The sequence below is a fragment of the Canis lupus genome, chromosome X, assembly GCF_003254725.2.
Source record: "Canis lupus dingo isolate Sandy chromosome X, ASM325472v2, whole genome shotgun sequence".
NCBI lineage: Eukaryota > Metazoa > Chordata > Mammalia > Carnivora > Canidae > Canis > Canis lupus.
In genome coordinates, this window is record NC_064281.1 from 103205407 (window position 1) to 103220473 (window position 15067).

The window sequence follows — 15067 nt, forward strand, 5'->3', positions numbered from 1 at the left end:
TCCTCAAAGAGTTAAAAATAGATCTGCCCTACGACCCAGCAATTGCACTGCTGGGAATTTACCCCAAAGATACAGATGCAGTGAAATGCCGGGACATCTGCACCCCGATGTTTATAGCAGCAATGTCCACAATAGCCAAACTGTGGAAAGAGCCTCGGTGTCCATCAAAAGATGAATGGATAAAGAAGATGTGGTCTATGTATACAATGGAATATTACTCAGCCATTAGAAACGACAAATATCCACCATTTGCTTTGATGTGGATGGAACTGGAGGGTATTATGCTGAGTGAAATAAGTCAATTAGAAAAGGACAAACATTATATGGTCTCATTCATTTGGGGAACATAAAAAATAGTGAAAGGGAATAAAGGGGAAAGGAGAAAAAAATGAGTGGGAAATATCAGAAAGGGAGACAGAACATGAGAGACTCCTAACTCTGGGAAATGAACAAGGGGTAGTGGAAATGGAGGTGGGCGGGGGGTGGGGGTGACTGGGTGATGAGCACTGAGGGGGGCACTTGATGGGATGAGCACTGGGTGTTATTCTATATGTTGGCAAATTGAACACCAATAAAAAATAAATTTATATATATAAAAAAGAAAGTTCTCCACCAAAAAAAAAAAAAAAAGAAGAAGAAGAAGAAAAAAGAAAGTTCTCCACTCTAGCCCTAAGAAGGTTTGTGCTGCTTTCCTTCAGCCCCCAGTGTTACCTTGGCCCTTAGGCACATCAGGCCTAGTTTGTCACCACCTAACAATTTCCCAGTATAGGTCATTTCATTTTATTTCCTGCTAGTGTACAGTGTAAAGCACCTGAGCATAATAATGAATTGAAAGCATTTATGCTCACTAGTGGACATCTCTGACACAACCTGGTGGCTATGTCTCACTATAAAATGGGCCCTTCAGGCTTTTCTGGTGTCTGCATGTGTGCTTGTATATGTTTATGTATACATGCATGTGTGTACATAGTAACTAACAAGTAAAAACAAGGCAGCATCCTATAAGAACTAGAGCAGTGAGTTTCTACTGAGTATGACTCACTCCAGGATGAATCATGTGCCCCTCCTGTGCACCAAAGTTAAATAACCACTAATATCTATGAAATTACATAGCACTTCCACTCCAGAGTAATCAAACACTTGCCAGAATTTCCTGAATACATTGATTTCAGTAGTTGGACCCCAGAAATTCAACTATTGAGACACTGAAAGATTTACTTCTGATGGCAGACATAAAATTGATTGTTCTAATGGTGAACTAGATGAAAACAACTGAAATAGAAGGTGGTATAAGACTATATGTGGAAATTTGAATAAGCATGTCACAAACATAACTTTTGTCCCAAATCTAGGAGGTCATACAGAATATCATTCAAGAAATACTAAAATATGATTGGAACCTTGCATAGGCCAAAGAATATGACACTGTAATTGAAATAGAAAATCCTGCTTTAATCTTTAGTCTTTTTAATACAGGAAGTCATTGTATGTCTAACTAAAATTCCAAATTGAAGAATAACTGGGTCTCCCAAAGCTTGTTCAGAAAGTCAGAGATAAAAGAATACCATTTTCAGTCCTACATCAACATTGTTCAATTTCTAGTTGTTGGGAAAAGTGTCCCCAGCCTGCAATGTTGAAAAGCAGGCTAATGAATCTCTTCCATAGCCTCTTATTGGTCTATGCTTTGCACTTCTAAAGAATAGTGCTGGGTGAAGTAACTTAAAATGAAAGACACTGAACAAAGGGCCACAAGTTACAACTGGGTTAAAGACCTTGAGTTAGATAAAGCCAAGTGCTAGATGACAACAAAGAAAGTAAGAGACAGCACATGAGAAACTTAATGTAGCCCTGTATGTATACTCTGAGGTAAGGTCTGTGTGAAATAGGTTCTCACAAAAAGGAGAAAGAAAAAGAAGTATGCAGTATGCAGTATGGAAAACGCTATGACAAAGGTAAACACAAGAATCTATGGGATTACAGTGACATCTAACAGAGGCTTGAAGGATTAGGGTAACCAAGGAGGGCTTCCTGTAAGATATGACATCTGAAATGAGCTTTGAAGGATGAATAAGATTTTATCTAATGGAGAAGTTGTGGCAGGTATTCCACATAGAGAGAAAACAGCCCGTCCAAAGGAGTGAAGGCATGAAAGAGGAGAAGAATGTACCATCTCAAAGTAGCTCTGCTTGGCTGGACTACAGTGTTTGAAGGAGTAGTGAGGAGACAGCAAGATAGGACAGAAGAGAGAATGGCAAGATAAGGGACTGGAGCAGCTAGCAGGAACCAGATCACACATGGCCTTCAGTGGCACTGTCCTTTATGCTCCACACATGTTATGATTGTAATAATGAAGTTTGTGAAAACGGAGATTGTATGTTTTGTTCATTAATTCATCCTCAAGGTCTCTAACATAGTACACAGCACAGAATAGATGCTCCCAAAGAAACATGAATGAATCTCATGCTAAGGGATTTAAACATTATCCTAAAGGCTAAGAATGTCCATTAAATGATTTCAAGCAGAGAAGTAACATGGTCAGATTTCCATTTGAGATAGGCTCTGGTTGCTGGGTGGAGAAAAAATGAGATAAGTCAACACTGCATGTGGGGAGAATGTCTATAAAGCCATTGCAGCAATCCAGGTGAGAGAAGATGCTGGCCAGTGATAAGGAATTTGGAAAATTGTGTTAATTCAAGAGATATTTAGGAAACAGAACGAAATGAATGGGGCAATTGAATAAGAAAGATGGAAAGAATGTGTCAAAGATGGTACCACAAGTTTGATGACTTGAACAAGGTGGTACTATTTACTAAGATGGAGAATACTGGAAAATGAACAAGTCTGTGAGGCAAAGAAGAGGTATGTAGGTAAGGTTTTGGCAAGGGGTGTAAGTGTGAGGAGAGTGAGTGGTGAGGAGAGTAAGGAAAACACTGGTTTCATTTTGGAAACTTTGAGCTTAAGATGTCTGATGGACATTCAAGTGACTATATATCCAGGAGCTGGTTGCATATATACATGAAGCTCAGAATAAAAATCTGGAAATATATACTTTGAAATCTCCATGCAGATGGTAGTTGAAAATATATATGTCCCTGTTTATTGACTCTTTTAATGTCTCCTCTAATAATGCCTGTGGCCCAAGGAGCTCTACCTAAAAAGTTGGGCCGCCATTACCTGAATTCCTAAGCAGAAGTTAATCTTCTTCCTCATGTCCCCTAATCCAGCCCAGGCCTCAATGGGATCATTTGATAAATCCCTCAAGAGACTGGGAAAAATTCTCTTCCTCCCACAGTTATTGCAGGTTCTACAGATCCCCAGAGCTCTGAACTTCTAATGACACAAGGGTGCCCTCCAGTGTTCAGCATGAAGCATTCAGGGGTAAAGAGAACAGAATTAGGGACCTTTGCTCTTGAGAAGCGCCATTGCCCTGTCACTCTCACTATGGGGAGACATAAACAACATGGAACCTCAGATTAGGAAGGACTGTAGGTACTTCTTATTCTGGAAGGGAATGAGGAGAGTTGAGCTTGCAATATACTTTTTCAGTTAGCCCCAGCAGGTAGGAGATAACCTATAATGCCATTTGTTGAGTAGTAAGAATAATCCCTGCAGGTCTGGGTTCTCAGCAAGTCTCGGGAGGAACTACAAGATGGATCAGTCAGAGTCCTATTATTTTTTCAAAAATAACAAGCCTCGGAGCATGAATACAGATGTTTTTGCAAAACTAGAGAAATAAAGGAACTTGTGCCATAGGCCTCCTGGACACACTAGCATCTGAATAAGTACCAAAGCAAGGCTAATCACTTTGTTTGTGGGTACCACCTCCACCACTGGAAACTTGTTGATATACAAACCGTGGTCCCCAGGTAAGAGTGGAAGATTCATCTTTTACCTTTACCTTCGAAATGCAGTGAGGAGGGCATCTAGGTGGTGTGCTCTGCCCTTTACACTGGTAACCAGATACTAAGGTCATCCTAGTTTAAATGGACACTCTCTTAGATATTCCATTTTGGGAGGGATAGAGATAATTGAATCGATATGCTCATGAGATAACATGAAAAAAACAGTATTATCAGTATGTTACTGTTCATATCCACTTCCTGGTCTATTGCCTTTACAGAGTAAGTTCCAAGTGCCTCACTATATCCTAAGGAAATCTATGTTCATCTTATACTGGACTTTTGTCATAAGTTCTAATAATGCCCACTATGGCCCTACACCATCTGTCACTTCCTTACCTGAGATTTCAGACAAATATGCACCTTGCCAGAGGCATTTCCATAATTTAAGGTAAACTACATGGGAATATGATTAATCTGGGATCTGGGGCCTATGGTTAGGTTAAGCACTTGAATTGTTTCCCTAAGCCTGAGGCCAAGTCCTTTTGATAATATATAGATAACAGCTTGTGGCAGAAGAACATCAGGCCCCTGTACTAGGCAGACCCAGAACTTCAGCCAGCTATACATTTATTAGAGTGCTTACTATGTATCAGGCACTGGTACAATGCTAAGTAGATCACATTCCTGGAATTCTTTGATTTTACCAGACAACTCAGATCACCTCAAAATCTGCCCTAATAAGTATGCCCTGACCTATTATCCAAGCTGATAACTTTAGGGGGCATCCATCTCCAGCTATAATCAAACAAAATGATCTGGCAGAGGAAGTTCATGCTGGTACTGGAGTAAAAGTCTGGTATACCCCAAAACAAAAAAAGGATAGAACAGACTAATAGTTCCCTCTATTTAGAAGTCCGTCCTCTATAATTAAGAGTCTCTTATAGTTTGTCCCTTAACTATACAGAACAAACTGAGGGTTGATGGAGGGAAGTAGGTGAGTGATGGGCTACAATGGTGATGAGTATTGAGAGCACTTGTTGTGGTGAGCACTGGGTGTTTGTTATATGCAAGTGATGAATCCCTAAATTCTACTCCTGAAACTCATACTATACTGTATGTTAAATAACTTGAATTTAAATAAAATCTTGGAAGAAAAAATAAATGACTGGCACAAAAAAAATTTCTAAGTAGATCACTTGTATACAGCATAGTTTTTCAGCCTGGACACGAGTGACAGTTCAGGCTGGGTGATTCTTTGTCAGGTAGAACTGGAGGTGCTATCCTGTACATTGTAGGATGTTTAGCAGCATCCCTTGTCTCAACCCACTAGAAACCAGTAGCAACACTCCTAACATTATGTGGCAACCAAAAAATGTCTCCAGACATTGTCAAATCTTCTCTGGGGGGAATGGGAACACAAAATCACTGCTGGTTGATAGCCACTTCTATAGTCTTTAGCCACTGGTGGGAAATTGTCATTTGTATATACCTTTAAAATAAATCTCATTGTACAACCTAGATATATACAATTTTTTATTTGTCCATTGTACCTCAATAAAGCTGCGGGATGGGGAAGAAACAAAAAAAAAAAAAAAAAGAAAGGGAGCAAGCCTGTCCTCAAATACTGTGGCTATGCAAAGACACTTTTATGCCTAGTGATCACTCAAAATATTGATTAAAGTTTACATAGACTTTTAGATTTATTTATTTATGAGAGACACACAAAAATAGGCAGAGACATAGGCAGAAGGAGAAGCAGGCTCATCGCAGGGAGCCTGATATGGGACTTGATCCCAGGACTCCAGGATCACAATCTGAGCGGAAAGCAGATGCTCAACCACTGAGCCACCCAGGTGCCCAATATAGACTTTTACATAGACTACTATAACATCCTCCAATATAATAGCATCTTGGAGGCCAATACCTTTGGTAAGTCAAGGATATAATATACCACCCACAGCCCCTATATGTGTCTCTGGGATTACACAACATTAGAATTTATCTATACCTTGCTCCCTTTCCACTGCCATAACTTCAATCTGATGATTACGGAATTTCCTCACTAGAGATGACACATTTTATCCCTATTCTGGTTCTCAATCTTTTTGCAACCATAATAATTCAAATTATTTATCTATTTAGTTTCCAGGATCTTTGAAGTTTCCAAATCTAGGATCAAGTTTGAAGAGTAGTATTGAAGGCCCTTCATAATGGCATCTACTATTAATGACTAAATGGAGCATGACAAATGTTTGAGTAATAACTTCTGTTGTTCTATCTACTGACAACTCAGAAGGTTTGACTACAATGTAAAACATTATTTTACATGAAACAACTCCTACAGACCAACCATGTTTTCTACCCCCAAAACAACTAATACCTGCTAACTGGTCAGTACTATGAGAACTGCAAGAGCTTCACAAGGGCTTGAAGCCAAGGACTGATATATATTGAGGGAGGATATTCATGAGAAACTCTATATAACTGTATATAGGCAAGTACCTACAATCTATGCTGAAGGATGAATACTTGGGACTTTTTGGGGTGATAGTCAACTGCCATGCTCTTCTGATGCCAACCGCCCTCTTCATTTGCATACATTTTACTCTCTACCATTCTCTAGAATGTCTGTTCACTGGGAACTGAGGCTCACTACCCACCCCCAAACATACCCAACAAACTAGCAAGGAGAACCAGAGTACACCACAGAGAAAGGGCTAGACTTTTGGCAGGAAAACTACCAAACCAATAAAGAAGCTATGGTCCACAGAAGCAGCCATAGAAACATACTTTCAGAAAAATCATTCAGAAGGCACTGCTTTCCCACAGGTCAAATTTCTGATCTGCCTCTACCAAAGAAAAAGATAATGAAGTAGTGTGATAATGTCAAAATATTTCAGTGCTACATACCTATCAAGTCTGTGACTGCGTAAAAGAGCTCTTAATAAAAGAAGACAGCAAGTATCTGAATTCTAGTTCAAATAACCTCTTCTTGCATTAGCTATTTTTGGTCCCTGAAGCTTAGTTTTTCACTTTGGTTACAACTACCAGAAGTTAAGATATATAACTCTAGGACATATTCTTTCCTAAATGAATTTAGAATTTTCCCTGCCAATATTTTCCTTTTTAATTTATCTTCTTTTGAGTGCTTTCAACAGGATCAAACCAACTCTGGGTTGACACATTTTTTTCCTTATTAATGCCTTCAGTAAGTTTTCTGCCTATATTTGTTCTTTAAGATGGCTTTGCATGTCTGCTATAATTCCATAGGCTGATTTTCAAGCCTAACCTTAACCCTAACCCTATAATTATCAAGGTCAGTTCCCCAGCTGACCCTGAGATGAGCCCTATAATCACACCATTATTTTTTGCCTGCAGGCATTTTCTAAAGCATGTCACATGTAGAGGGAAGCCAAGTAGAGTGAATGATATGAATAAGTTGAAAAGACAGAGACTGCATTTTACAGAAACAAAGGCAACTGGAATTTTCAAAGCAGAGTATGAGAGAGGAGAAACTGCAAAGAAATCACACCAGAATCTGTAAAGTTTCCCTGGGACTATTCTGTTGAATACTAAGACATACATGCATAAGGTGAAATGCCAAAAAGGCTAGGCAAGTAACAGTTAATAGAGAGGTTTCAGGTGAATAATGTCTAGTGCTCATACACAGTGATGGGACACATTTGACTTCCATCCAGCTAAAGTGGAAACATTTTACTGAAATCTGGAGCACTCAGTATGTTTCAGAAGAATTAGTTTCCTATGGCTGTAGTAACAAATTACCACAAACTTGATGGCTTAAAACAATAGAAATCTACTCTTTTATAGTTCTGGAGGCCAGTAGCACAAAATCAATGTGCCATCAGGGCTGCACTCTCCCCAGAGGTTCCATAGAATATGTCCTTGTCTTTTCTAGCTTCTGGTGATTAATGGATGACTTAGCTTTCCTTAGCTTGTGGTTGCATCACTCAAATCTCTGCTTGCACTTCACATCACCTTCTCCTCCGTGCATGTGTCTGTCTGTGTGTGTGCATGTGTGTAAACTTCCTTTGTCTCACACTTATAAGGCTACATGTGATTGCATTTAGAATCTTCCCTGATAGGAATGCCTGGGGGACTCAGTGGTTGAGCGTCTGCCTTAGGGTCAGGTCGTAATCCCAGAATGCCTGGATGGAGTCCCACATCGGGTTCACTGCATGGAGCCTGTTTCTCCCTCTGCCTATGTCGCTGCCTCTCTCTCTTTCTCTCTCTGTGTCTCTCATGAATAAATAAAATCTTTTTAAAAAATCTTCCCAGTTAAGTCAAGATAAGCTCATCCTTTCAAGATCCCAAACTCAATCACGTATTTTACATTACAGTAATATTCACTCTTTTACCGTAAAAAGTAATAATAATGGATTCTGAGGACTTAGAAGTGAATATATCTTTGGAGGAGAGAGCATTTTTCAGCCTATGTTACCCTAGTAGTAAGACTAAAATAAACCTAGAGTAAGGCTTATAGTTGATCCAACCTAACAAAGCTTTAAAAGAGCCTAAGAGTGACATCAGCAAAATGGCAGAGTAGGAAGCCCTGGACCATTCTTCCCCTCACAAACATATCAATTTAGCAACAATTCATGGATAAATTCAATTTGTGAAGAATCCAAAAATGAAGTGAAAGGTTCCTGTACTCTGAGTGATTGTGAAACCAGACTCATCAAAGCTGGTAGGGAGTTTTCAGACACCTTACCCAAGTCCCTGCCCTGCGTACGATGCCATATGATCCAAAAGAGACCATCAGGCCCCTGGCTTTTCTGGGGCAAGGGAAAAAGATGGTTTGCACATCTAGCATCCTAACTTTCCTGAGAGGCCTTCCCAGAGGATTGACTTATGACCTACCAGTCTTGGAGTTTGGATGGGTCCATCACAGTCTAGTAGGCTAGGGGAGAACATAGACAGCTGCTTAGGTTGGTAAATGCCATAGCTTTCCCTCCTGGCTCAGCACACAGGAACAAGAAGCAAAAAATTTGATAGTGGGTCACCAGGAGTAATAATAAGTGGTGCAACTACTATTTCCACCTTTTGATTCCTGGACTCATGAATCGTGACTATCAGTGAAATACCACCATATATTGGACATTGATTCATAGCACCTTCAGTTTTCTGGAGAGCCTTGCCCCTTACTGAAAGATATTGCCACCAAGTTGGCACAGCAATTGAGGCATTAAAGAGCCATTTGATCATTCTATCAAGCCAGCTGCTTCATGATGGTGAGAAACATGATAAGTCTAGTGAAATCCATGAGCAGATGCCATTGCCACATTTCTTTTGCTGCGAAGTGAGTTCCTTGATCAGAAACAATGATGTGTGGAATACCATTATGTTACGTAAGGAATTCTGTAAGTCCAGGAATGGTAGTTTTGGCAGAAGCATGGCATACAGAGAAGGCAAACCCTATCCAGAGTGTCTATTCCAGAGTGTCTATTCCAGTAAGGACAAAACACTGTTCTTTTCATGATCAACTTGCCATCAAATAGCTAGTGAAAAAGTGGATATCAAAATTTAAGTTTAAAAATATAATATCATTTATGATTGTGAAAAACGGAAAAGCCTTAGCTGTAAACCTAACATGTAAAAAAAAATTGTATGCTGAAAACTACACAAGAAAGGAAATTTTAAAAACCAATCTAAATACATAGAAAGATATAGCATGTTTATGAATTAAAAGACTCAGAAGAATAAAGGTGTCAATCCTCCCCACACTGATATCCATATGTAACATAATTCTTACCAAAACCCAAGCAAGATCTTTTGTAGACTATATATATCTACTATGTATAGATATATAAAGAATATACCTACAAAAATATCTTGCCTGGATTTTTGGTAGGAATTATTGTAAAACTTACATGAAAAGTCAAAAACCCTAGAAGAGGTATCAAGACAGTTTTGAAAAAGCACAAAGTGGGAGGAATAAATCTATGCAACCTCAAGATTTATTACATAACTACAGTAATAAAGACTGTGTGGTATTGGCAGAATGATAGACACATAGATCAATGAAGCAAAATAGAGAACCCAGAAATAGATATACACAAATATGCCCAACTAATTTTGGCAAAGGTGCGAAAACAATTCATTGGAGTAAAGATAGCATTTTCAAAAATAAAAAGTATTGGAAAATTGGAAATCCAAAGGGAAAAAAGTGAGCCTCAGCCAAAGACTCACTTTATACAAAAGTTAATTGATTCTTTGAGCTAATAAATGCTTGTTATCACTCTAAAAACATTTACTTAATTTTCTATCTGAATCCAAAAAAATAAACAACAAGAGTAAAAATAAATGAAATGGGACTACACCAACTTAAAGTTTCTGGATGGCAAAGAAAACAATCAACAAAATGAAAAGGCAACCTATAGAATGGGAGAAAATATTTGCAAACCATATATTTGATTAGCATTTAATACCAGAATATATAAGCAACTCTTACAACTCAATAACAACAAAAAAATCAATAAATAGCCCCCAAAAACCCTTGTACACTGTTACTGGGAATGTAAACTGATATAGCCACTATGGAAAACGTGATGGAGTCCCTCAAGAAATTAACAGTAGAATTAACCATATGATCCAACAATTTCACTTCTGAATATATATCCAAAAGAAATGAAATCACTATCTCAAGGAGGTATCTGCACCTCCATGTTCACTGCAGCATTATTTACAAGAGCCAAGACATAAAAACAACCTATGTGTTCACTGAGAGATGAACAGATAAAAGTGTGATTATACGATTATGCGTGTGTGTGTGTGTGAAATAGTCAACCATTTAAAAAAGGAAATCATGACATTTGCTGCAACATGGATGGACTTTGAGGCCATTAATCCAAGTAAAATAAGTCAGATGTAGAAAGATAGATAAGGTATGATCTTATTTATAAATGGAATATAAAAAAATCAAACTCATAGAATCAGGGAGAGTAGATTGGGGATTGCTGGGGCAAGGAGATAGAAAAAAATGGGTGATCTGGTCGAAGGGTACAAACTTCCAGTTATTAGATAAGTAAGTTCTGGGAATGTAATATACTGTATAGTGACGTTAGTTAACAAGACTGTATTGCACACTTAAATGTTGCTAAGAGAGTAAATATTAAAAGTTTTTACCAAACACTGGGAAAAAGTAACTATAGGAGGTGATGGATGCATTAACTAACCTTACTGTGGTAACAATTTTGCAATACAACACATATTAAATCATCACATCATACACCCTAAACATACACAATGTTTTTTGTTTGTTTTTTAACATACACAATGCTATATGTCAGTTATATTTCAATAAAGCTGGGGGGGGTAATAAGGTCACTTGTACTCTAGTAAGAAGGCTAAAGTTAACTAAGATTTTCTGAAGTATGCATTTTCATTTAATCATCCATAATGAGGGGGAGGGCAAGATGGAGGAGGAGTAGGGGTCCTCAACTCAGCTGGCCCCACCAACTTACCTAGATTACTTTCAAATCATCCTGAAAAACTACAAATTCGACCTGAGATTTAAAGAGAGAACAGCTGTAACGCTACAGAGAAGGGTTTTCACTTCTAACAAGGTAGGAAGGCAGAAAAAAATAAAAAAGAATCAAGTGGGGGAGGTGCCCCACGGGGAACCAGCTAAGGCCAGGCAGCAAAAGCCTTGGAGACAGGAAAGCTCAGCCCTGGAGAAGCAGGAACTTTAAAAAATTCACACTGGACTCTTCCCGGACGGAAAGCCACTTAGCAGGAAAATCTAGCAGAATTGCAGGAGGAGCAGTGGAGCCTCCAGTTTCCCGGAGTCACTAATGGAGGAAGTGCGCCCAGGGAAAAGCGCGCCACAGACTGTGGGCGGATCTCAGTAAAGGGCTACAGCGCACGCCCGGCGGGAAATCGAAGAGAAGCCGGTTGGTCAGGTGGGTGCTCTAGGCTGATGGGTCTGTGCTCTGCTGCCTTCAAGAGCCACGGCCCAGAGCATGATTCCAGCAGCACAGGCCCCGGATGCCAGGGCACTGGGTGGAAACAGCCAGCGATCCTGTGCTCCCCCCGGGACAGGCGGAGACAGGGAGGGCACAGGACAGCAAGGACTCTCCTGCCACCGGGCACGCCCACGCTGTGCAGTTCAGCACACCTGACCCGGGAGCATCCAGGCCAGTGTGGACTGGAAGACTGCTATAGTTACTGGGGGAGCTGACTCCAGAGCTGGAGAGCTGGCCAGAGCCAGTGTTGTTGTTCCTCCTTGTTTCACCCTATGCCTGGGAGAGGTGGGACCGCCAGAGAACAGAGGCCTCATGGGGTCAACAGATCCCATTGAGCCCGGCACTGGGCAGGGGACGGGGCAGCTCCCTCAGGTGCACACACCTGAGAATCAGCACAGAAGGCCCCTCCCCCAGAAGACCAGCTGGAAGAACAGGAAGAAGAGCAAGTTATTGAACAAGCAGCGCTGGAAAGCTCCAGGAGAAGTCAGTGGGATTTACAGTATATGGAACCAGAGGGTACTCCTCCTTTTTTTTCCCTTCTATTTCCTAGTACAACTTGTTTTTATATCAGACTGTAAATTTCTATTTTTTCTCTTTTCCCACCTTAACTACAATATTTTACCACCTCTTCATTTTTAAATTTTTCTCCCATTTTGACTTTGATATTTCTACAGATACAGGCCCTAGATATATTTTCCACCTCTAGATTACCTTCAACCTACTCAACTTAATTTTGGGAGATATACAAGATAAGGTTTTTTTTTTGTTTTTGGTTTTGGTTTTCTCTGCCTCTTTTGTTCTACAATTGCAGGACTTAATACCTTCTAAAACATGGCCAGTATACACCGAGAACCAACTGGTATACTGTGCTGGTTCATTCTGTGAGATTCCTCATTCCCATTCTGCCCCCCTCTTTTATCTCATTTATGTTTTGGTGGTCAATGCTGGGGTCTTCCACAAGTACTTCTGGTTAACATAAGTTTGGGACTGAGCATCTTCTAACATACACACTTAATATACTCAAACAAGAGGATCACCCTCTAGAACCCCTCAGATAGACTGCCAGTCCCCTCTTTTTCTTCTTCTCCTTTTTTTGTCCTTTTTGTCTTTTCTTTTTTTTTTTTCATTTTCTTCTTTAGGATCCTGGCCTTTTACATTTTAGTACTTTGTTTTAAAATTTCTTTTTCAATTTAATGGTCCTTTTGTTTTATCTCTTTCTGATCTTTGTTTCCAATTTCTGGTCTCTGACCTAGGCAGAATCATCTAGGTAGAAATTTACTTAGGTCGTGGTTGATATTCTTGACCAAGGCCGCTCAAACAGCCACTCTGCACTGAGCAAAATGACTAGAAAGAAGAACCCACCACAAAAGAAAGAATCAGAAACAGTACTCTGCCACAGAGTTACAGAATTTGGATTACAATTCGATGTCAGAAAGCAAATTCAGAAGCACAATTATAAAGCTACTGGTGGCTCTGGAAAAAAACATAGGGGAATCAAGAGACTTCATGACTGCAGAATTTAGATCTAATCAGGCCAAAATTAAAAATCCATTAAATGAGATGAAATCCAAACTGGAGGTCCTAACGATGAGGGTTAATGAGGTAGAAGAGAGAGTGAGGGACATAGAAGACAAGTTGATGGCAAGGAAGGAAGCTAAGGAAAAAAGAGAAAAACGATTAAAAGACCATGACGAAAGGTTGAGGGAAATAAATGATAGCTTCAGAAGGAAAAAAAAAACCTATGTATAATTGGGGTTCCAGAGGGTGCAGAGAGGGACAGAGGGCCAGAAAGCATATTTGAACAAATCATAGTTGAGAACATCCTAATTTGAAGAGGAAAAGAGGCATTCAAATCCAGGAGATAGAGAGTACCCCCCCAAAATCAATAAAAGCCATTCAACACCTCGACATTTAATAGTGAAACTTGCAAATTCCAAAGATAAAGAGAAGATCCTTAAAGCAAGAGACAAGAGATCTCTAACGTATATGGGGAGAGCTATTAGATTAACAGTAGACCTCTCCACAGAGGCCTGGCAGGCCAGAAAGGGCTGGCAGGTTATATTCAGTGTACTAAATGAGAAGAATATGCAGCCAAAAATACTTTATCCAGCAAGGCTCATTCAGAATAGAAGGAGAGATAAAGAACTTCCAAGATAGACAGAAACTGAAAGAATATGTGACCACCAAACCAGCTCTGCAAGAAATATTAAGGGGAACTCTGGAAAAGAAAGAGGAATCCCAAAAAATAATCCACAAAAACAGGGACTGAATAGGTATTATGATGACACTAAATTCATATTTTTGAATAGTAACTCTGAATGTGAATGGGCTTAATGATCCCATCAAAAGACGCAAGGTTTGGGATTGGATAAAAAACAAGACTCATCTATTTGCTGTCTACAAGAGACTCATTTTAGACCCATTTTAGACTCATTTTACACCTCCAGCCTGAAAATGAAAGGTTGGAGAGCCATTTACCATGCAAATGGTCCTCAAAAGAAAGCTGGGGTAGCCATTCTTATATCAGATAAATTAAAGTTTATCCCAAAGACTGTAGTAAGAGATGAAGAGGGACACTATATCATAATTAAATGGTCTATCCAACAAGAGGACCTAACAATCATGAATATTTATGCCCCGAATGTGGGAGCTGCCAAGTATATCAATCAATTAATAACTGAAGATAAGGCATACTTAGATAATAATACACTAATACTGGGAGAGTTCAACACAGCACTTTCTGCAAATGACAGATGTTTTAAACATAACATCTCCAAAGAAACAAGAGATTTAAATGATACACTGGACCAGATGGGTTTCACAGATATTTACAGAACTTTACATCTGAACACAACTGAATACACATTCTTCTCAAGTACACATGGAACTTTCTCCAAAATAGACCACATACTGGGTCACAAATCAGGCCTCAACTGATAACAAAAGATTGAGATTTTCCCCTGCATATTTTCACACCAAAATGCTTTGAAACTTGAACTCAATCACAAGAAGAAATTTGGAAGAACTTCAAACACGTGGAGGTTAAAGAGCAGCTCCTGCTAAAAGATGAATGGGTCAACCAGGAAATTAGAGGAGAACTAAAAAGATTCATGGAAACTAATGAAAATGAACATACAACCATTCAAAATCTTTGGGATACAGCAAAAGCAGTCCTGAGAGGGAAATACATCGCAATACAAGCATCCCTCAAAAAAAGAGAAAAACTCAAATACACACACTAGT

The 15067-nt window shown here is 39.4% G+C and overlaps 2 pseudogenes; one reads left to right on the forward strand and one right to left on the reverse strand.

Moving 5' to 3' along the window:
• LOC125754678 (elongation factor 1-alpha 1-like) overlaps positions 1-15067 on the reverse strand; it is a 166730-nt pseudogene that overhangs the window by 59473 nt on the left and 92190 nt on the right.
• LOC112649185 (60S ribosomal protein L13-like) overlaps positions 1-15067 on the forward strand; it is a 118292-nt pseudogene that overhangs the window by 11282 nt on the left and 91943 nt on the right.